This window comes from Puma concolor, chromosome D1 (genome assembly GCF_028749965.1).
Source record: "Puma concolor isolate L17-30 chromosome D1, mPumCon1.1.hap2, whole genome shotgun sequence".
In the NCBI taxonomy this organism is placed as follows: Eukaryota; Metazoa; Chordata; class Mammalia; order Carnivora; family Felidae; genus Puma; species Puma concolor.
This window is the reverse complement of record NC_141676.1, coordinates 106,252,466-106,277,088: the sequence shown is the minus strand read 5'-3', so window position 1 is coordinate 106,277,088 and position 24,623 is coordinate 106,252,466. Positions and strand designations below refer to the sequence as shown.

General features: G+C 41.4%; 1 protein-coding gene across 1 annotated transcript in view; it reads left to right on the top strand.

Moving 5' to 3' along the window:
* PTS (6-pyruvoyltetrahydropterin synthase) overlaps positions 1-24,623 on the top strand; it is a 681,414-nt gene that overhangs the window by 282,119 nt on the left and 374,672 nt on the right. The window lies entirely within an intron of this gene.

The following is a 24,623-nucleotide window of genomic DNA, read 5'->3' as shown; positions in this document are numbered from 1 at the left end:
GAGTATCTTTTCGTTTATATGTAATGTGAATTTTAAATTCATGATTTGATGTCTGTCTTTAGTTTGGGAAAATTCTGTCATTGTCTTATCAATGACTGCTTATATACTATTTTCTATTTCTTTAGGACTTTAAATTCATGTTAGATTTTCTCATTCTCTATATCTCATATTCTCTCTTTTGCACTTGTTAACCCTTTGCCTTTGTTCCTTTCGGTAAATTTTCTTCGTTAATATTTTTGCTAATATGCTGTTTAACCCACCTGTTGGGTTTTAACCTTCAATTATTATAGTTTTTACTTTCATAAATTCCATGTTAAATTTCTGGTTCTTTGCCAGTATTTTCAGTCTTCTTTTTTATATTCTTGAACGCAGGAAATGAAGTGGTTTTAAGGTTAAGTGTGATGCAACTATTGTCAGGAGCCCATGTGGGCCTGATTTTATTGCTAGATGTTCTTGCTAATATTGCCATGTATTTTTATTTCCTCTTGTGCCTGGTTATTTTTGAGTATGTGCTAGATATGGTATTTGCAAAATTGTTTGTAGGACTTCTTTGAGGTTCAAGATACTGTCTCCTTCCAGAGATGATTTCTATTTGTTTTTGTTAGATGTTTGGGGTTACTAACAATTAGAGATCATTTTAATTAAATTTAACTGTTTGAAATTACTTGACATTGAGCCACATGCCCTACGATGTCCTGTATACTTCTGAGACCCAACCCAAGACAATTCATTAGGATTTTTCCTCTGTCAGTTTGTGGACTGGTATCTGTCTGTAACTCATCTTTGCCCCACAAGGCTGTTGAAGGCATTCATCAGTTTGTAGGTCACCTCTTCTGGAATTAGCAAACAGTGCCATGGGAAAAGCGGCCCTAAATGCCAGGCTCAATTCCAGGGCCATCATTATTCCCCAGTCGTGGAGCAGTAATTTCACCCTATTTTGGTAGCATTCTGATGTTTCAAGCAGATGTCCTTATATATTGTCCAGATTTTTAGTACCGTGTTTGTTCTAATGATGTAGTTACCCATTATCACAATCTAAGTTTTCCATCTTCACTGCCCATGTTTAAGTGCACATACCCTTCCCCTTCCCCCTTGTTGACATTGACAAACCTACAGGTTGCTTTAGCACTATGATTGCACCAAGCAAAAATTTTTAAAGGGATGATCTTTATTTTATGGTTCTCACTTCTTCAAATTTGGTCTCTCAGCACATTCAGTGTTCATCCTTTGATTCAGATGCCTCTGCCCCACTCCTAGTGTCGATTTGGGATTCTGAATTTTAATGTCACTCTACCTCTTATTTTCCCTCAAGATAACAAAATCCCTCTTCTTGTCCAGGTGTTTTGATCGCTGTAGTATAACATGACCTTTGCTTCTTTGGAATCCTATCACATTGTGGAAAATACAAGTTTAATTTTTAGCCAGGTATGTTAACTCATAGCTTAACATGTGTGGGTGTATTATTACATCCTTGCAGGAAGACACACATTATCATCTTTATATTCTCCTCAGCTCTTAGCCCTTTACCTTGAACATGATAGGTGTTCAAAATATATAATTGATTGAACATCTCAGGTCTGCTGTATAAAAACTGTACCATACCTAAGCCTGTATGTTACTTCATACCACAACTTCACATCACATCCCTGTATTAGAAAGACTCTACTGCCTGCCCTTCCCACAGACCTCTGATCTGGACACCCCCACTGAAGGCATGTGCCCAGTCATGAGCCTCATCCTTTATTATAGCTCTTTTAACTGGTGTGTATCCCTGATATAGTCACTAATCATTTCCTTTGTCAAGATTTCTAATTAAGAGATATGGAGCTTGAAATTGAAATGTTTTGATAATATCATGTCTGCAGAAAGGTCAGATAGATTCCATGTAAGAGTCCATGAAGAGGAAGTAAAAATTATGGAGGTGAAGAAACTATGTAATCAAAGGAAGCTGACCAATAAAGCAGAGATGAGAAAAAAATTGATGCAGAGACTGAAAGAGATGAGAATCGTTGTGGCCTCAGAGGGTCAGCTTTTCTTCCCAGCAATTTCCCAATATCATCACCTACAGGGTTTCAGTCCTTGTGTCTGTGAGTTTAGATCCTATATCTATACCTGAGATAAGTAGTGTGGGCTTCTGTTTCTGGTAACCAAAGACCATAGACTAGAATAATAATGTATCTCTCCTTAATTGTATTGTTAGAATGTAACTGAAACTAACTCTGGCTGTCTAAAGCGAAAAGGGGCACTTTGGAAAGACAAAGGGAGCCCAGAACTTCCAAGGGACTAGAGAATCTGGAATGGAAAACAGGAAGTGAGGAACATTAGAGGACCAAGAAGTAGTATTCAACAACTACTTTTTAAAAGGACTCTGACTAGAACACTTCCACTGTTGCTTGCTGGACCCATTCCCACCACCACTGGACTCTACTGCTAGGTGCTGCTGCTTTGTCAACACAGTTCTTTTGGTTACTTTTTCATGTGTCATTTCTCTAGGACTGAAGCTAGAGTAGTGTCTGATTGTCATGACTTACTGGGTGGGTCCCATGTTTTCACAACTGCCAGAAGGCAGAGAGAGAAGAATATGGTTCCTTGGAGTTTTGCAGTGGGAAGCAGGGGGCTGTTCCTAATCAGATGACATGTAATAAGGAGGGTCCTCCAAAAGGAGACTGGATGTTGGACAGCCAACAACAACAAAGGCAACCTTGGTCTCTACAGGGACTTTCTGGTTAAGATGAGTATTCTAGAAATTTGAGCCCTTGTATAAATAAGGCATATGGGATGAGTATGATTTGGTGGGTAGATGTAGGGGGGAGAAACAAAGCAATACATTTGTAACAGCTCCTTAGGGATGGGATATACTGCTGGCAAGTGTGGTTTTTTGTCCTTTTTCCTCCTTCCTTATTCCTAAGGGGAGTATGTGTTGGATATATGGTTGAAACTCCAGTAAGCATCTTGACATCCTGGGAAGGGGAAGCCATGTAACGAAGATGGTTGAGTAGAAAGATAAAAAGATTCTAGGTCTTTGGTAAGGAGGGAGGCATCTTACCAGCTTCCACATTTCTTTTACATGAGTAAACCCTTGTGTGTCAAGCCACCATGGTCTGGTCTCTATTTTGAGCAGCTGGTAACAATTCCTAATAGATACAGCCATTATTACCATGATTATTGTGTTGGCCACCAGATTGAGTGTAGCAGCATGGCTGTTGTTTGCTGGTTTCAGAATTCCTGTCACTCTCTGTTCTCCATAAAAGAACTGAGAGGTGGATATTTTTAACAAAAACATTAATTTGGTATAGATTTTTAAAAAGACTTTTACAGTGCACTTGGAGCAATTAAGAGATTCCCTAATATATTATTCTGTCCTTGCTATAACAAAGGGCAGCACCATTTTAGAGATACTATATCCCTTCATTAATGATAGTGATGTAGGGTGGAGGTAGAAGCTCAAAAATGAAAATCCAAACTAGATTCTTGAAAGTACTTTAGGCTTTTCATTAGTTTCATTTTTGTATTAACATTTGGAAAATATGTAAAAAAAAAAAATAAGACTTGGTGAGGCCTCAGCTTGGTAGCCAAACATTCCCTTTCTTGGCATACTTCCACCATCACTGCTCAGCTCTTCTGGCATGAGAACAGGTGGCCTGGCTCTCTCACGTTAGCCATGTTGTGAACCAGAAAAGGGCTGCCTTCTTGTTGCCATCTTTCTTTTTTCCCTTTTGGTTAGAGGTGAGTGCTGGGGTGGAGGTGACCAAAAAAAAAAAAAAAAAAAAAAAAAAAAAAAAAAAAAAAAAGAGGTGGAAGAGGGAGGCAGGTATAGGAGAAGTAACTGAAAAACTCTTTAAAGGTAATTAGGTGTTTGTTTTCTTTTTCTCCAACCCTTGCTGGAGTGCAGACTGCATTTGGGAATAAAATTAAACATGTTGATAATATGGCATGTTAAACAAAGGAATTAATTAAGTAGAGGAGGCGATAATAGTAGAACTTTAAACGATGGCTTTGCACAGATTATCCACAAGGAAAATGTTGGAAATCTAGAGTATGCTCCAATGGCAGAATTAGGGTGTTAGGAAGAAAATACGGACAACAGAGGCTCTCCAAGACCAAAGTCTAAACCAAGGGGAATGATACTATCTCCTGTTTCCCAGGTAAAATGTCATTTTCTCTTCAAAATAAGATTTCAAGCTCCCAGAGGGCAAAGCACCACATGCACACAACTCCCTGTTACAGCACCTAGCAGAGAACCTTAAGAAATGCTTAATGAGTGTTCCATAATAAAGTTTGCAGAGAGCTAGTTCTGTCTGAGGAGCCAACTGTTGCTAATTAACTGACTCTAAAGGGCACTAGCTGGTAGTGGAGCCTGGGAGGTCTGGTCTAGGGCCCTACTGGTCCCTGAGGAAGGTGGTGTGGAGCAGTCTCACTAGGCCTCACCTGGGTTTTCTGCTGCTCATGCTCATCCCTGTACTTGCCAGTGTTTGGAAGAACATTCCAGCCTGAAAGTGTGTCCATCTCTAGCATTCAAGCATGTCCAGATATTTTGGAAGACAAGGAGAGAGTGGGTCTCTTGAAGGCTATTTTCCTGAATAGCTGAGATGTTTGGGGATAGAATGAAGTCAAAGAATACAGGAAGCAGACAGAAGTCTTTGGGTAAAAGGAGTAAGCCTTTCTGGGTGGTAAATGATAAAGGTATAATATACTTAGGGTGCCCCAGCTGATAGTTATGTATTGCAAGTGAGGAAGCACAGAAAATGGTACAAGTGGTCATTCCACAGACTGGGAAGGTTGTCGAGAAATAGCAGCCCCTTTAGTCACTCTTTTTCCTGTGGTTCAGCTTCTGCTTTCTTTTTAACAGCTTATTCCTTCAAAGCTTATGATGGCCTTCCCTCCACTCAGCTCCTTCCCTCCACTCAGCTCCTTCCCTCTCCTCAGCTCCTCCCCTCTCCTCAGCTCCTCCCCTCTCCTCAGCCCCTCCCCCTCTTAGGACTGCTCTTCACTCATAACTTCAAACCCCGTGGATAATGCTTTCTACTTTCTGTCTGAGGTTTCTCTGCTTCTGCCTTTTCTACAGCCTATCTCAGAGGAGAGCCCTTGGGCCACCTGAATCAACACATAGGCTGGAACCTTGTTTGGACCTAATTTTCCTGCCAACTCATGTGTGTTATGAGTCAGAAATCTGTTTGGGCTTGCAGATGGGGTTTTGGTGCCTGAATCCAACACATCCATTGCTTCTCTACTCAGGGGTTCCCTGCTGAGAGAATCCACTAGAAGGAAAAAGACTCCAGTGGAACACAAAGCACAATTTTTATTAAGCATCACTTCATCTACAACACAATGGTAAAAAAAAAAAATTGCCATGGAAAATGTGGCTTCAGCTGGAATAGTTTAATGAAGTTTCCAACTCCCTTCTCCCTATCCCCCTCCCCCAGTCTATCCTTCCAGTCTCAGGTGGAGGAGGGAGGCTACACCTGACTCTGGGACCTGGACCTCCCAGATAGGAAACATCCAGTATCACCTGAAAGGCCAGACCCCACTCACTGAACCAAACACAGACACGCCTCAGGTATATACTGCAGGTTCTGTTCCAGACCACTGCAATAAAACACATACTTCACAGTGCATATAAAAGTTAGGTTTATACTATAGTCTGTTAAGTCTAAAATAGCATTTCTAAAAAACCAATGTACAAACCTTAATTAAAAAGCACTCTATTGCTAAAAAATGCTAACCATCATCCGAGCTTTCTATGAGTCATACATAATCTTCTTGCTGGTGGAAAGTCTTGCCTCAGTGCTGATGGCTGCTGATCAGAATGGAGGTTGCTGAAGGCTGGGATGGCTGTGGCAATTTCTTAAAATAAGACAGTAATGAAGTTTGCTGCATTAATTGAATCTTCCTTTCACAAATGATTTCTCTGTAGCATGTGATGCTGTTTAAGAGCATTTTACCCTCCTTAGAACTTCATTCAGAATTGGAGTCTTCTCAAACCCTGTTACTTTTAGCAACTAAATTTATACAATATTCTAAATTCTTTGTTGTCATGTCAGCTGTTTTCACTGCATCTTTACCAGGAGTAGATGTCATCTCAAGAGACTACCTTCTATACTCATCCACAGGAAGCAACTCCTCATCCATTCACGTTCTATCATGAGATTGTAGCTATTCAGTCACATCTTCAGACTCCACTTCTGATTCTGTTTCTCCTCCTATTTCTACCACATCTGCAGATACTTCCCCCACTGAAGTCTTGAACCCCTCAAAGTCACCCATGAGGGTTGGGATCATTTTTTTCCAGACTCCTATTAAAGCTGATATTTTGACATTTTCCCATGAATCACAAATGCTCTTAATGGCATCTAGAATGGTAAATACTTTCCAGAAGGTTTTCAATGTACTTTTCCCAGATCCATCAGAGGAATCACTGTCTGTGGTAGCTACAGCCTTACACAATGTAATTCTTAAACAATAAGTTGGAATTACTTCTTGATTCATGGACTTCAAAATGAATTTTGGGTCAGTAGGCTTGAAAATGAAATTAATGTCACTGTCCATCTCTATCAGAGCTCTTGGATGACCAGGTGCATTGTTACTGAGCAGTGATAGTTTCAAAGGAATTTTTTTTTGAGCCGTAAGTCTCAACAGTGGGCTTTAAAACATTCAGTAAACTGATGTGCTGACATCAACGGTTTGCTGCTCCATTTATAGAGTACAGGCAGAGTAGATTTAGCATAACTATGATTCTTAAGGGCCCTACAATTTTTGGAATGGTAAATGAGCATTGGCTTCAACTTAAACTCACCACCTGCATTAGCCCTTAACAACAGAGTCAGCCTATCCTTGGAAGCATTGAAGTTAGTGCTTGACTTGTTCTCTTGAGCTAAGAAAGTCCTAGGTAACATCTTTCAATAAAAGGCTGTTTCATCTACATTGAAAATTAGCATAGCTGCCTGCATTAAATTATCTTAGCTAGATTTTCTCTCTAACTCTGTGCAGCTTCTATATCTGCACAGGCTGCTTCACTTTGCACTTGTATGTTACAGAGAAGGCTGCTTTTCTTAAACTTTCATGAACCATTATCTGCTAGCTTCAAACTTGGCTTCAACAGCTTCCTCCCCACCCTCAGCTTCCTTAGAGTTAGGGCCCTGTTCTTGATTAGGCTTTGGTTTATGGAAATGTGGTTGATTCAGTTTTCTATCTACACCACTGAACTGCATATTAGCAATTAGATTATTTTGTTTTCTTATTTGTGTGCTCAATGGAATAGCACTTTTCAGTTACTTCAAGAACTTTTCTTTTGTATTCAGTTTTGGTTAACTGTTGGGCGTGAGAAAGCTAGTTTTCAGTCTATCTCAGCTTTCCACATGGGCTCCTTACTAAGCTTAATCATTTCTACTTTTGATTTAAAGTGAGAGACATGTGACAGTTACTTTCACTTGAACACTTAGAGGCCATTGTAGGGGTTATTAATTGGCCTAATTTCAATATTGTGTATCAAGGAATAGGGAGCCCTGAGAAGAGGGAGAGGGATGGGGAAATGGCTCTTTGGTGGAGTGGTCAGAACACACAGAGCATTTATCTATTAAGTGGGAAGCTTTATTTTTCATTTTAATTCCAGTATAATTAACCTACCGTGTTACATTAGTTTCAGGTGTACAATATAGTGATTCCAAAAGTCTGTACATGACTCAGTGCTCATTATAAGTGTAATCTTAATCCCCTTCACCTAGTTCCCCCCTCCCATCTCCCTTCTGGCAACTATCAGTTCTCTATATTTAAGGGTCCGATTTTTGGTTTATCTTTCTCCTCCTTTGTTCATTTGTTTCTTAAATTCCACATTTGAGTGAAGTCATACAGTATTTGTCTTTCTCTGACTGACTTCACTTAGCATTATATCCTCTAGCTCCATCCATGTTGTTGGAAATGGCAAGATTTCATTCTTTTTGAGAGCTGGGTAATATTCCATTGTATATATGTAACATGTCTTCTTTATTAATCTATTCATGGACGCTTGAGAATGAATTTGGAGGTTTACTTCTATTTTTTTGAATAGTTTGAGAAGTATTAATTCTTGTTTAAGTGTTAGCATTCACCTGTGAAGCCATCTGGTCCTAGACTTTTGTTATTTCTTTAAAGTTTATTTATTTGGAGAGAGAGAGAGCACGCGCGTGAGTGAGCGAGCAGGGGAGGGGCAGAGAGAGGGAGAGAGAGAATCCCAAGCAGGCTCTGCATTGTCAGTGCAGAGCCCAATGTGGGGCTCAATCCCACGAACTATGAGACCATGACCTGAGCCAGGATCAAGAGTCAGATGCTTAACTAACTGAGCCACCCAGGCACCTTTGTTGGGAGTTTTTTTATTATTGATTAAATTTCATTGCTGGTAATTGGTTTGTTCAAATTTTCTATTTCTTCCTGATTCACTTTTGGGAGGTTATATGTTTATAGGAATTTATTGATTTCTTCTAGGTTGTCCAATTGGTTATTTATTTTTTCATAATATTCTCTTTTGACCCTTTGTATTTCTGTGATGTTGGATTTTATTTCTTTGACTTATGAGTTTGTTTATATGAGTCTTGGCTCATGCTCGCTCTCTGTCTCCCCCTCTACTCCCTCCACCCCCTTCTCTCTCTCCCTCTCTCTCTCTCTCTCTCTCTCTCTCTCTCTTTTGCTCTGAGTCTGGCTTAAGTTTTAGCAATTTTGTTGATCTTTTAAAGAAACCAGCTCCTGGTTTTATGGATCTCTTCTATTTTTTTTTTTTTTTTTAGTTTCTATTTCATTTATTTCTGGTCTCATCTTCATTTTTCCCTACCTTCTACTGGATTTGGGTTTTTTGTTTATTCTTTTTATAGCTCCTTTAGGTTAGGTAAGGTTAGGTTGGTTGGTTGAGTTTTTTCTTTTTTCGCTCTTTGAGGTGGGCCTATATTGCTTTGAACTTCCTTCTTAGAACAACTTTTGCTGCATCCAAAAGATTTTGGACTATTATGTTTCCATAATCACTTGTCTTCATGTATTTAAAGCTTTTTATCTTTGATTTATTGGTTGACCCATTCATTGTTTATTTTTTTTTTTTTTAATTTTTTTTCAACGTTTTTATTTATTTTTGGGACAGAGAGAGACAGAGCATGAACGGGGGAGGGTCAGAGAGAGAGGGAGACACAGAATCGGAAACAGGCTCCAGGCTCCGAGCCATCAGCCCAGAGCCTGATGCGGGGCTCGAACTCACGGACCACAAGATCGTGACCTGGCTGAAGTCAGACGCTTAACCGACTGCGCCACCCAGGCGCCCCCCATTCATTGTTTAGTAGCATGTTATTTAACTCCATGTATTTGTGTTCTTTTTGAATTTTTTCTCATGGTTGATTTCTCATTTCATAGTGTTGTAGTCAGAAAAGATACATGGTATGACTTAAGTCTTTTTGAGTTTGATGAGACTTGTATTGTGCCCTAACATGTGACCTGTTCTGGAGAATGTCCCATGTGTACTTTAAAAGTGTGTGTATTCTGTTTTAGGGTGAAATGTTCTGAATATATCTGTTAAATCCATCTGGTCCAATGTGTCATTCAAAGCCAAGGTTTCTGTGTTGATTTTCTGTCTACGTGATCTATCCACTGATTTAAGTGGGGTGTTTAAGTCCACTACTATTATATTACTACCAATTACTTTATGTTTGATATTAGTTGATTTTATATTTGGGTGCTCCCATTTGGTTCATAAATATGTATAATTGTTATCTTGTTGTTGGGTTGTTCCTTTCATGATTATATAGTGTCTTTAGGTCTTAAATGAATCTCTGGTAGGCAACATATAGATGGGTCTTTTATCCATTCTTTCACCCTCTTTTGGAGTGTTTAGTCCATTTACATTCACAGTACTTATTGACATCTTTGTACTTATTGCCATTTTTTTTAAAAACTTGTTTAAAGTTGTTTTTGTTGTTCTTTATTCCTTTCTTCTCTTGCTGTCTTCAAGTTTTCTGGTTTTCTTTAGTGATATACTTGCATTTATATTTTTTCATATCTGTTACTTGGTTTTGATTTACAGTTACCATTAGGTTTGTGTATAACATCATATGTATGTAGCAGTCTATATTAAGTTGATGGTCTTTTAATCTTGAACCTATTCCTTATTCCTCTGACCACCACGTTTAGGTATAGGGTGTCATAATTATGTGCTTTCATTTTGTGAATAACTTGACTGATTTTTATAAGTAGATTTAATTTTAATGCTTTTGTGTTTCCTACTTTTCTTACTCCTGTGTATAGTCTTTCCTTTCTGCTCAAAGAGGTCTTCTTGATATTTCTTCTAGGGCTTGTTTAGTGGTAATGAATTTGAGTTTTCTTTGGGAAATGATCTCTGCTTTTCTTATTAATGATAGATATCCTTGTTGGATAGAGTATTTTTGGCTGCACTTTTTCTTTTCTTTCAGCACTTTGAATATATTCTGCCACTTGCTTCTGGCTTGCAAAGTTTCTGCTACAAAATCAGCTCATAGCCTTATGGAGTTTCCCTTGTATGTAGCTGCTTTCTTTTCTCTTGCTGCTTTAAAAATTCTCTCTTTATCACTACTTTTTGCCATTTTAATTACCATGTGTCTTGGTGTAGAACTCTTTGGGGTAATTTTGTGGCGGGCTCTCTGTACCTCCTGGTTCTGGATTTTTGCTTCCTTTCCTAGATTTGGGATGTTTAGAGCTATTATTTCTTTGAATACATATTCTGCCCCCCTTTCTCTCCTCTTTCTGGGATTCTGGTAATGTGAATGTTACTACATTTGATAGTGTCGTTAAGTTTCCTGAGTCTGTTTTCGTATTTTATTCTTCTTTCTCTCTCTTGTTCAGCTTGATTGTTTTCCATTACTTGTCCTCCAGGTCACTGATCTGTTCTTTTGCTTCCTCTAGTCTTCTGTTTATTCCTTGTAGTGTATTTTTATTTTCAGTTATTGAGTTCTTCATTTCTGACTGGTTCTTGTTTATGTTTGCTATCTCTTTGTTGAGGGTCTCACTGACCCTCTTTACTCAAGTCCAATGCATATCTTTTTGACTAGTACTTTAAATTCTTTTTTGGGCACATTACTTCTGTTTCATTTATCTCTCTTACTGTGATTTTTGTCCTTTTATTTCCTTTGGGACATTTTCCTCTGTATCCTCATTTTATCTAACTCTGTGTCTGTTTCTATATGTTAGGTAAATAAGCTCTCTTTCCTGCTCTTGAAAGTGATGGCCTTCTAAAGAGGTTCTGTGGAGCCCTGCAGTGTGGTGTCCCCTGTTCATTAGAACCTGGAACTTCACTTGTGTTTCCTGTGTTTATTGCACATACATCCTACTATTGTGGCTGGGCCACTTTTTCCTCTAGTCCAGTCATCTGTGATGGCTCTCTCTGCCTGTTGTGGGCAGGGTTTTATCGCTGTGTTGTTAGTGGATCAAGCTGGGGCTGCCTTGGTGTTGAATTGAGTCATATCAGGTGTTTGTCAGAGCTGTAGTAGCCCTGAACTGAAGGACACTCTCCCTGTATCATCTTCTGAGAAACTTTCATTGGTGGGTGTGGCCTGCAATCACACCAGATGTCTTCCCCAGCCCACTCCTGGGGCCACAGTTGGGCTGTGGTGTGTGTTTATCTTCTCTCCCCAAGGCAGGAGTCACTTTGGAATGATGTTGGCCTCTGTCAGGGCTGCTTGCACAATGCCAGGCTTATGGTACCACTTGGGATGGGCTTTGGCCAAGGGCATAGTGGAGCTGGGGTCCATAGGGGAATGTGGGGGCAAGATACACAATGTTAGCAAGGTTTGCACAGGTATGTTTTGGGAGAGCACCTGGAGGTACTTTTGAAAAATTTGGAGCAGGATTAGAGGGGGAAAGTCTCTTGGGGTGCACAGGGGTGGCCTCTGTGGTGCCATTTGTTCAGGTATACTGTGTGAGGGGGACCTGCAGCCAAGGCCTGGCTGGAGGGGATGTGGCCACAGGACAGTGCTGGGGCCAGGCCCATTTTTAGCACATCAGGTGGAGACTGTTGGTATGGAACTGGTTTCCACAGGTGTCCATTTTTCTAGACTAGGGGAGGTGGGAGAGAAATGGTACCTACCAGCTCCTTTGTTTCTGGAGCAGTCTCCTAAAGATCCTGCCCCCCCTCAGATGCTCCGAGATGAGTAAATCCATTTCCCTTCCTTACACCCCAGGATTTTTTTTTTTTAATTTTTTTTTTTTCAACGTTTATTTATTTTTGGGACAGAGAGAGACAGAGCATGAACGGGGGAGGGGCAGAGAGAGAGGGAGACACAGAATCGGAAACAGGCTCCAGGCTCTGAGCCATCCGCCCAGAGCCCGACGCGGGGCTCGAACTCACGGACCGCGAGATCGTGACCTGGCTGAAGTCGGACGCTTAACCGACTGCGCCACCCAGGCGCCCCATTTTTTTTTTTTTAATGTTGCTTCATCCTGTATCTTGGTGGAGTTGTTTGTTGCAATGTCTCTTTAAGGGTAGGGATTCAGTTTCCTGTAGCTCTCTGGCTCTCAGATCCTAGCTGTTAAGCTGCACTGATGGTAAGAACTCATGAAGTTAGGCTCCCCTGGTGTTCAAAGCCAAATGTTACGGGGATTAATCTTCCCAGTGTGTGTCCCCTGTGCCTTGGGTACCCAGTGTGGGGTACCCTCTTCTCCACTCTCTATCATCATTGTATCTCTCCCTCCATCAGACAGTCCTGCTGGTCCATTTGTCTCCTGTGTCTCCACCCTCCTTTCCCTTCCTATCCTCTTCAATGTGGCCTCTTCTCCACATTTAGCTGTGGAGAGTCTGTTCTACCAATCTTTATGTCACTTTGTGGGTTATTTATACTGATGTGGGTGTTATCTAGGTGTACCTTTGGGATGAAGTAAGCCTAGGATCCTCCTATTCATTCACCTTCCTTGCACATTGCAGTTTGCAGCTTCATACGTATGGTTTGTGGTGCCCCCAAATAATTGTATAGGAGTAACATCAATGATCTTGATCACAGATCACCTTAACAAATACAATAATAAAAAGTTAGAAATACTGTGAGAATTAGCAAAATGTGGTACAGAGACATGAAGTACACAAATTCTGTTGGAAAATGGTGCCAATAGACTTGATCCACACAGGCTTGCCACAAACCTTCAAGGTGTAAAACAAAACAATACAAAACAAAAAAACACAAACAAAACAAAATATGTGAAAAGCAAGTGAAGTATAATAAAAAGAGGTATGCCTGTAGTTGGAATAATAAAAGCAGAAGAAAGGAAGATAAACATTGATGCTGACAGTAAAGGCAGTTACCCACTCACTGTTATGACCCTCTTAATGTCTGATATGGGTGCCAGTAGGTACACATGGCTGTTGAGCCCTTGAAAACATGGCAAGTGCAAAGTGAGATGTCTTACAAGTGTGTAATACAAACCTGGTTCTGAAAACTTAGTATAAAAGAGCGTAAAGTACTTGATTAATAATTTGTATATTGCTTATTTGTTTAAATGATATTTTACATATGGGGTAAAGTAACATATATTATTAAAATTAATGTCACCTGTTTTGATTTTTAAACTATAATTACTAGAGAATGTAAAATGACATACGTGGCTCTCATGATCAGTGTAGATTGCTAGTTTTAATCAGGAGTCACCAGGGTCACATGGTCGCATGATCCAAAATGTTGCAGTCATTTTAATGAAAGGTATTTTATTTGTTCATCTATTCAACAGGCATTTACTGAATTTCTATTATGTGATTGCAGTCCTCTAGGCTCTAGGATTATAGTCTTGGTCAAAAACAGAACCTGATCTTAGGGAGTTGATTCTAGTAAGGGGATAAAGACAATATACAAACAAGAAACCCAGCTCACCTATGTCATATGTGAGTGGAGCTAAGAAACAAAACAAGTCAAGGCAAAGTTACAGGGGGTACATGGAGAGGTGATGGGTACTATTTTAGATAGTAGTAAGGGAAGGGCTCATTGACACTTCCTAGAGACCAGAAGAAGGTGAGGGCAAGAGTCTGAAAGATACCTGGGGAAAGAGAAGACCATAAGGCGGGAGCGTGTATGGCATGTTCAAGGAGGAGGCCGGAAGTCACTGTGGCTGGAACACAGTGAGAGAGGAGAGGTGCAGAGGATGGAGCCCTGGATCATCTCAGATTGATGGGAAGCCAGTGGAGGGATTGGAACAGAGGAATGAAATGATCTAGGTCTTACTGAGAATAAAGTATGCAGACAAGTCTGGCATCAGAGAACTCAGTTAAGAAGCTACTGCAGTAATCCAGGAGAGAGACAATGTAGCCTTAGACCAGGGGGGCAACAGTGATGGGTATGGCTTGAAGGCAGAGCTAACAGGATTTGCTGATGGATTGCATGTGGGGTATAGAAGAGGGTGGGAGTCCAGGATGACTCAAGGGGTCTTGGCCTGAGCCATTAGACGGATGCAGCAGCTCTCCACTGAGATGGGAAGATGGGAGATCAGGGTTAGGGAAGATCACGATTCAGTTTGGGAGTCATTAAGTGTGAGCTCTGTCTCGTAGACTTCCAAGAGGAGATGGCAAACAGGCAGTTGGATAAATGAACCTGCGATTTTGAGCTCAGGTCAGGGCTTGAGAAATAAATTTTTCAAGGCTCAAGGAACAAATGAGAGTCACAGCATAGAGACAACATCTAAAGCCCCAAGATACCCCCTGGAGGGTGAGTATAGACAAAAAGAGAAGGCTGCATCCTGAGGCCCCTTCTCTGCTTCACGGTGGGGAAGATGAGGAGGAATGAGCACAAAATACCAAAAAAAGAATGGCCAGTGAGATAGGAGGGGAGCCAGGGAACTGGTGCCCTGGAGTGCTGGCATTCACAGTGTCTAACCCCGAAGATCACACTCAACTGCCAGACATCTGTTTTAACACTTGATGCAAAGACTTGTTTTGATGTCTGTCTCCTCCTCTGTATCCTCAGGTCTAATACAGATTCTGGCATTTAGGAAACCCAGTAAATGTTTGTTGAAGAAATTAATAAGCATTTAAAGAAGGGGAAAGTGTAGTCTGGCATTATTGTTAGTTTTTTTTATGTATTGAAAATGAAATTGGTTATGTGTTTTTTTTAAACACTAATATTCCTTTAGGATAGGAGTAGGGAGCAGGGGAGGGTGAAGGTGACTGGGGATGCAAAAGGGGCACCACTGAACACAGCCTTGGTATATGTTCTCGGGGTCCAACTCTGCCCTGTGCATAGGCAGAAAGTACAAAGACTCCTGCCATCATTGCAAGCTGACAAACCACATGAAGTATAAAATCACTAGCAGGCAACATGGGTATTTCCATTGTACCAGACACATGTGCCTCCATCAAGGGACTCAGCTAGGTTGTCACCAGGCCCAGATCTTAGCCCTGAATCTCCACAAAGCAGAGTGCCCTTGGGAGTCGTCCTCCACATTGGCATCCCTGTGAAAATCAAACTTCATTTTGTGCTCAGCCAAAGTGGCTGGATAGCTGTTTTATTATTGATCAAACAGGGCTCTGCTGAGAGCCACCCTGAGATGAGAAAAATCTTAAAAAGCTCTCTCAGCTAACTTAGGCAGCTATGATTCAAGTCAGAGAAACAAGCCCTGTACTTATTTCAGTACTAGAGGCCTGCCTGTGTCAAGACAGAAGCTGAAAAATCTTTTTTCTGTCTGCCCTGGGTCAGGAACTCTGTAGCTACAACCCCAGACTGTAATGCTGCCATTACCATGATCAGAGCAAACCACCCATACGGTGCTTCCCCGACCATGCTTCCTTTATTGGCACTATCTGGGTTAACATGGAAAACCTGAGACATTTGGATAGTTGCAAATATTTAGGTATTTGGTGCCATGTAGCCAGAGTCCTCACTGAGCCAGCATGGGGCTGTTGCTTCCTGCGTGTATTTTAAGGACAGTGTCTTCCAACTGCTCAGTATCTGTTCATAAGGAGGATTCTGTTTTCTTTTTTTGAAAGTCCTAGTTAGAAAAGTAGAAATAGGGATAGTGCAATAGGTATTTCCTATTCCTTACTCCATTTACTCTGCACAGATAGTTAAGAATTTGCCCCATGTTATAATGCTCTTAGAACTTATGCAAGGTCACACACTTGTAAGAAACAGAGGTTGGAATCAGATCCAGGAAAATAGCAGAGGTGAAATTCAAACCCATTACTTTATGTTGCTGGGGTAAGTTGGTGGGGAGGGTAGTTCTAGCAGAACTGGAGATAGACCTGAGGGGTTATTGATGGAATAACAGTAACTGTAAGAAAAGTCTCCAGTATCCTACCTCCAATTCTCTCTCCCCCAGACTGGGAAGAAGAATGGTACCTTAAGAATTTACTTAAGCCCTTGTAAGTGGTAATTTCAAGTCACCAGCAGGGTCTTTATGTAGCTAAAGGAACAGCCATTAAGGAGTGGGAGGTTCAGTAATGGGCCCATTTTTTATTCTCAGTGGCCCAAAGGGGTACAATTTGAAAGCAGTTTGGGGGTTTGGGGGAGAGGAATTAAACTAATACTGATTTGCATAGTGATGTAGGCTATTAATTCCATTGTGAGCTAAGATAGACTTGGAAATTATGGAATAGTTAGGTGAGGTGTCTTTTCCTTCTTATTGCTCTGCATTAATGCGCCTCCTTGGGAGGGGTGTGAGTGTGTGTGTGTGTGTGTGTGTACGTGTGTAAGTGAGTGAGTGACATGTCTTTGAGGCTCTTTGTGTCTGAATAAAAAATTGCTTCTAGACCTAAACTATCTGCTCTAGTAGCCATGGGCCATATATTACCATTTAAATTTAAATTAATTAAAGTTAAAATTAAATACAATTAAAAATTTAGTTTCTTAGTCACATTAGTGACTGACTAGTGGCTATAGTTTTGGACAGCACAGACATGGAACATTTTTCTCATTACAGAAAGTTATATGAGACAGCATGGCTCACGACCCTTGGAAGAACACATAGCAACTCATATTTGGAGGTTGACTTCAGAAGGGACAAATTTGGAATGCTAAGTCATATCTGACTTACACATCTGGGGTATGATTATGGGTTAATTGAACAAATGAATGAATATCTGTGATTACTGGAGGAGATGGTTGTTAGGGTAAAAGGCTGAAGACAGAGGATCGGTGTTGGGCTATAAGATTTTTAGATGGGAAGCATGGAGCTAGGGTGTGAAGGACTGGTATGATCTGGAGGTAAATGGCATAGGCATTAGGAGTTTAAAGTCCTGTGAAACAAGAGTGTATGGTGAGTCACTATGGATGACTTGTGTGTCTTTCCTTCTTTCTCTTGATAGGAAGAAAAGAGATGAGGGCAGAACCAGTCGTTGGTGCCAAAGTTGACCCTTCCTTCATACCCAAGTGTCTTACAAGGTGGTCTAAACTTGTCTCTGCTTTCTCACTGAATTCTCAGGTTTGCCTGTGGACCTTGAGGTCTTGTCCCAAGGGTCTATATTAGTTTGCTAGGACTGCTGTAGCAAAGTGCTAAAAATGGGGTGTTTTCGAACAACAGAAATTTATTCTCTTAGAATTCTGGAGTCTACAAGTCCCAAATCAGGATGCTAATAGGGCCATGCTTCCTCTGAAGACTGTAGGTGAGAATCCTTCCTTGCCTCTTCCAGCTTCTGCTGGTGGCTGGCAATCCTAGCGTTCCCCGGTGTAGAGGCAGCGCTACAGTCTCTGCCTCCACTTTCACGTGGCCTTTGTACCTGTGTGTCTATGTCCAGATACTCCTTTTTTTTAAAAGGACACCAGTCATATTGGTATTGGGCCCACTCTCATCCAGTGTGGCTTCATCTCCATTACATCTGTAGAGATCCTATTCACAAGTTCGAGTTGGGCATGAATTTTGTGGTAGGGGGAGACACGTCACTACAGTTCCTGACTTGGTGCCCCTTATCTATTGGTTTAATGCGAGTGGAAATAGAGATCTTATATTTTCATTTATTCCCTTATTTTATAAAGTTTGTCCACAACTTACCATGTCCAAGCTGTATGTAGTTGGCACTGGGGGGTGCAAAGAAGAATAGACCCAGCCTCTGACCTTAATTAAACTCCTTGCAGTCTCTTGTGTGGTTACATTTGAATTTCACTTTTTCTTTGGGAAGGTGAACTATCTTGTCTTCCTTATTTATGGAATTCAGATAGGCACATGAGGAAGGAATTCTGAGACATCAGTGGAGCCAAGAAGCTTTGGGGACAAGTCCGTGGTGGCCAGAGCCCCACCTGTAGCAAACCCGTAGTTGGAAGCGTGTCTTCATACCCTACATGCCTAAAGGAGCTTTAAAATCTGACCCAGACAAGGTGTTCATAACCTCCAGATTATCCCTGTGCAAATCTCATTTTTGGGTGGTTATATAAATCATATTAATGGAAGTCCCTTTGCAAAGGAAATCTATTTTGATACCATTATAATTTATGGCAATGAACAATTTTAATATACCCAAGAGTTATCTGGATGTATAATGAGCCATCCACACAATGGGATTTAAAAAAATTATCTCTTTATTAGAATTTGATATTGACTCATCATACAATAATGAATTTCCCTCAATCCAGCCCATGGGGTGGGGGTAGGCAAAAGGAAAGAGCTGGGAATTGTTTTTTCAAATAGAATTGATGAGACGAATACCCGATTGGATACACTCCTTGTAATCTGCCCCCTGCCTCCCACCTTCCCCCCAGGGCCCATCAGTGCTGCCCGTAGCACATATATGACGCCTCCTGTTCCTTAGGAGGAAACCACTTGGACATAATTTGTATAGGACAAAAAGGCTGTGTTTTGGTGTTCAGTTGACTTTGCATTAATTACTCTCTGATACCGGTCAAAATTTTTTCTCTCTGTGATGTGCTTGAGGTTGGCCCAATTCCCCCTAGGTGGAAGAATGTTCTGCTGGTACCAGATAAATCTGATAAACAACATCACTATTGCCCACACTAGTCTTTTGGAAAGATCTACAGTGGTTTTTGTGTGAAGCTAATGTGAATGTTGAGTGTACCAGGTCTCTCTTTGGGTGACCTCCAATTTCTGTGTCATTATTAATAGAAGCTCTTCTTGTGTTTCTTCTCATTATGAAGCTCAGACTCCCTCTCAACTTTTATGTCCTTTCCATTTGTTTACCACTGGTTGGTGAGCATTTTCAGGTGGGACCGATCCACTGGGTGCTAAGGAGTGTGGCCAGTCCTATGTCTTCTAATCAAAGCGTGTGTCACACTATTATTTTTCAAAACAAGAAAATGTGAGTAGGAACAGAAGAGCACTGATTGTAGGTGAAGTGCTGCTAGAAGCAATTAAAGGGTTCAGAAGGTGAATTTCATTAATGCTGTGTTAGTGGGAGAGCTCAGCCCCTTGCTAAAAACCATCTGGCAAATCTCATTTTCTCTCTTTAATGGTAAAGGTCCAGGGAGGTCTCAGTGAGTCTAATGAGGCCACGGAGAAGCAGCGTCCAGAGAAGAGACCAGCAGTTGCATACAGTCCTTCTGACTGCTGTCAGGAATTTCAAACAAGCCTTCCATTTAGGAGAAAGATGACCTCCCTTATGCCCAGACCCTGTATTTCAGGTGTGGAGCTGTAACTGTGATGAGATGAAGTGGGAAAATGAGGCAATTAATTGAATTGAGTGGTGAGGACCTGACATGGAGAGAGAAAACACTGTTTTTAGCCCTAAATTTTCCAGGTTTATCTTTTAAAATATAATATTTTAAAATATAGTATTTCACAATATTCCAACCCTTCAAATAAACCCCACACAAAACCCTTTATTTGACAGAGTCTTAGCTGTCAAAATGTTTTATTACACAGGGAGACATGTGCACTGCTAATATTTTCAAAACAGAGTACGTGGTGCAGCAGTCAGGGGACATGCAAACAGATGCCTCGGAGCCACTAGTGAAGTCATGTGTTTCTGAAAGTTCCCACCCATGTCGTCGTCTGACGGTAGATCCACTCATTAGTGGAGATACGTGAATTTTTTCCCAAAATGCTTTGCTTGCTGAGATGGTCAGTCAATGGGAAAGGCAGTAAGACTCTAGGGAAATGGTTTAAGAAAGTTGTGTTTCTGTTTCTTGGTAGCCCTTTGGTATCATGTGTGTCCTACCAGCTCCAGCATCTCGGTCCCAGGGTGCCCTGGGTTCAGCACTCAGGGTGCTGTTTGATGTTCATGAGTCAACGCGCAAGGCTGTCACTTCAGCTTCAACTTTCCTGATGAAATTCATTTTTCCAGCCTTTACTATAATAACCATAATCAATCTCATTGCCAAGCACGGAATCCCTGTACAGCAGTTCCTAGTGATGCGAACTGATATGGCAGTCAGATAAATATTGTGTTAAATTGCACTAAACAGCAGCGACAAATGGCACGTATACACACATTGAAATCATGTTTCTTCTTAGATCCATCTTGGAACTCAAGGGCATCAGAGCGAAGTCCATCATCAGATCAGTGAGTGCCAGGGTGTCACATCTTTCAGGGTGTTTTCTGTGTGTATTGCAGAACAAGCCTCTGCCAAATTTAATGGCTTTAACAGTGGCAGTGTTTTCTTTTTCATGAGTCTGCACTTGGAGCTCGGTTCAACTGGATGTCTCTTTTGTTCCATGAGTGGCTGCTGGGGCCAGAACACGCAAGATGGAGTCTTCACTCCATGGCTTCCGCCTCAGCTGGGATACTTGGGGCCTTCTCTAACTTTCTGTCTCTTTCCTTGTGACCTCTCTGGTGTGTTGCTGGGCTTCTCCTCATAGTGGCTCAGGGACCCAACTGAGTGCCTTCCAAGAGGACAAGCCTCAGTGTGTAAGCACTAATCCACTGTGTTTGAGGCATGCTTGCTAATGTCCCGGTGACCAAAGCAGGTCAGCGGCCATGGCCAGAGTCGCTGTGGGAGGGCACTATATAAAGAGGGTGTGATTGCAGGGAGGCATGGCTTATTGGTGGCCACCAAAATAATTCTTCTATACTAGGAGTGTTTGTGACCGAGCTTAGGAAATCTATAGACACACACACACACACACACAGATATGCACTATCAGGAGACCAGAGCATCTTACCCCTGGCACCAGAAAACTATCCTCTGTGGTTCTAAAATATGCCCCTCCTCGTTTCCCTCACAGTTTTCTTGATGTATAATTTACATATCATAAAGCCAACCTATTCAAAATATAAAGTTCACTGGTTCTTAGTTTACAGAGTTTTATAACTGTTACCATAGTCCAATTTTAGAATATTTTATTCCCAAAAGAATACTTGTAACCATTAGAACTTACTCCATGTCTCACCCCCACTCCCCTTGCCCCCATCCATAGGCAATCACTGATCTGTTTTCTTTTTTTTATAGATTTGCCTGTGTTGGACAGTTCACATAAATGAAATCATACAATATGTGGCCTTTTGTGACTGACTTCTTGTGTTTAGCATGTTTCCAAGATTTATCCAGGTTACAGCATGTAGGAGTACTTCATTCCTTTTATAGATGAATAATATTCCATTGTTTGGATAGGTATACCACATTTTGTTTATCCATTCATCAGATGATGGATATTTGGGTTATTTCCATTTTTGGCTGTTATGAGTAATGTTGATATGAACATATGTTATGTCCAAGTTTTTGTGTGACTATATTTCATTTCTCTTGGGTAGATATCAAGGAGTATAATTGATGGGCCAAAACTCTGTGTTTGTCATTGTGAGGAATTGCCAAAATATTTTCCAAAGTAGCTGCGTCATTTTACATTCCCATGTTTGTTTTTATGCCAGCAGAGGACAGATACTCCTTTGTTTAAGATGGTTTGGTTGAGAGGTAGAGGATAGACAATATGCTATCTCAAAGCCACTTGTGGTCTCCAAACTCCTATCAGTGACCTATTCCCAAAGCCAGAGCAAATAGTGGAGTTAACAGTAATATTTGAGCGTTCTGGTATTTTAGATTCCAATCTCCAAGACGCTGAAGAGTAGCAGTGGGCGTGGGTAGTGGTCTAGGCTCCCTGGGCAGTACCTCTCTGCGTTATGGCTGGACTGGTCCATCTACTGTCTGCATCACCCACATGCGTCCTTCACAAGGTTAAAGGCCGAGGGCTTTCAGAACACTGCTAGGAAGACAAACCAAGGGAGGCTTGAACCTCTTTATAAGCGTTTAGTAAACCAAATTCAGTTTCCAGGCATTTCTCATTTTGCTGACTCCCAGCCCTGTATCCCAGCCAGCCAGGGAGCGTGTGCCCCAAATTCCTGAGGTAGACCTGAGAAAGAACCAATTTAAAACCCAAAGAGTGTTCAGCATAGAAAAATCCCAGCTATTGTGTTAGGTTTCATGGAGCCTAGTGGGATGTTTCTGTGGTAAGAATCCAAGGCTCTGAAGGGCTAGGGACTTCAGCACATAGACTGAGGAGATGCCCTCTTCCTTCTTGACTTGACCAGAGGACCAGGGAGCTATTTTGCCTCACATCTTTCCGACTTCTTCTTATGGAGTTAATCTCCTGAGGTAATAGCTCAGGTTTCTTTTAAATACACAGAACTGTCTCTTACTCGCTGTATGTGGGGTGGCTGGATCTGAGTGGCAGCCTGGTGTTTCTCATTCCAATAGCCAGACACCCTTGCTTACATTTACTCATTGCCCTCTGGATTATGGCCTGGAATAGAAAGGCTACAGCTAGAACCTTGTACATTAAAACACATCCTAATAAAAATAAAACTAATTTCATTTTAGTGGGTTCTTAAAATGCCCAACAAGGATGGGCTCTTTTCTGTTTGTAACTTCCCAGTATGGAAATTGTCAACATACTATTTCCCACAGAAAATTCTTGGCTGCTGAGGGCAAGTCTGGCTTTCTTTATAGTTGTCTTGCCACGGCCCAGTCCCTGGACATTACAGAGCAGGCTCTTGGTTAGCATTTGGAGAGGGAATGAATACATGAATGAATGAGGACAGTGATATGAAGAAGGCATGTCTTCATGTATCTAATGGGCTCTCACATGATAAGGAGCCAGTTGTGGCCCAGGGATGGGTATAGGCAGATTTGCTCTTGATACAAGGAAATAGGTAGCATTGGAACTGCTGCCTCAGGAAGAGGGGGTTTCCTGGTCACTTTGCGTTCAAATGGAAGTGAGACATCCCTCTGGAGAAATAAGTGAGGGGATTCCTACAGAAAGGCTGGATGAAGGCTCTGAGCCCCTTTCCATTCTCACCTTAGTCCAGTTGCAGCTAGAGGCAGCTTCTGTTTTAATAAACTAATGTTAAGGCAGCCTTAACTCTTCCTCATAAATTTACTCCACAAGGTATTTGGGAAATACAGATTGTACTTAAGATTTTGTACTAGAAACTGGAGAGGGCAGCAGCTGTTCTGTCCCTTAAGCCCTCCTTTGATGTCTTTCCCTGGTCTCCTTGTTGGCTACCAGCATCAGGCCTTTTGTCTGTTTCTCCGTCTCTCTGTCTCTCCCCATGTTCTCACTCTGGGATCCTCTCTCCTTTTCTTAGGATATCTCTCCACCCTTTTCCTGTCCTGAGAGGAGCCATGGGACTTTCTGGTTTCTCCAGTCCTAAGCACCTGCACCCTCACCTCTGCTCCCACACACATCCTTAACTGATAAAGATGCCTATAGCCACCAGGACCCATTCACTGGAAGTGTTTGATGACTTAAGTCTCCTTTGGAATCTTTGTGATAATTCAACATTTTTGGATTCAGAACTAGGAGAGACAAAGAAAATGAGTTTACCTTTCTTTTCTATTTAGAAATGCCTAGAGGGGCACCTTGGTGGGTCTGTCCATTTAGCCTCTGATTTCAGCTCAGGTCATGACCTCATGGTTCACAGGTTTGAGCCCTGAGTCAGGCTGTGTGCTGACAGCTGGGAGCCTGGAGCCTGCTTCGTATTCTCCCCCACTCACTCTCTGTCTCTCTCTCTCTTGGAAAAATAGACATCAAAAAAAAAAAATTAGAAATGCCTAGAGCCTTTTGCACCCACAACCCCCTCTGCACCTGGAAGAAACACACCGGTTCATGTTGGTGAGGTCATGGATGGCAGAGAATGTGAGGTTAGTACTTCTCAGGACATAGTCAATGTCCTCAGGAAAGCCTTCCTGAGCCCCAAGATTAGGTGAGCAGCTCCTTGCCCCATAGTCCCATATGCCTGTCCTTATCACATTTAGCACAGTTGTGACTTTATATGTGAGATTGTTATTATTTTGTATTCCCCATGATGTCTTAAGCTCTATAACACCATAGACTATGTTGGTTTGGATTCACCATTGAATCCACACAGGGGCCAGCGAAAATTCTGGACCGAGAGTAAGTGCTCAATTAATACTAAATGAAAAATGGATAGAAATAAAAATGTGAATTTTTTATATGTACATGTTTTATTTTTATTTATTTATTTTTTTCAACGTTTATTTATTTTTGGAACAGAGAGAGACAGAACATGAATGGGGGAGGGGCAGAGAGAGAGGGAGACACAGATTTGGAAACAGGCTCCAGGCTCTGAGCCATCAGCCCAGAGCCTGACATGGGGCTCGAACTCACGGACCTCAAGATCGTGACCTGGCTGAAGTCGGACGCTTAACCGACTGCGCCACCCAGGCGCCCCAATATATGTACATGTTTTTTTTTTTGTTTTGTTTTGTTTTGTTTTTTTCAATGTGTATTTATTTTTGGGACAGAGAGAGACAGAGCATGAATGG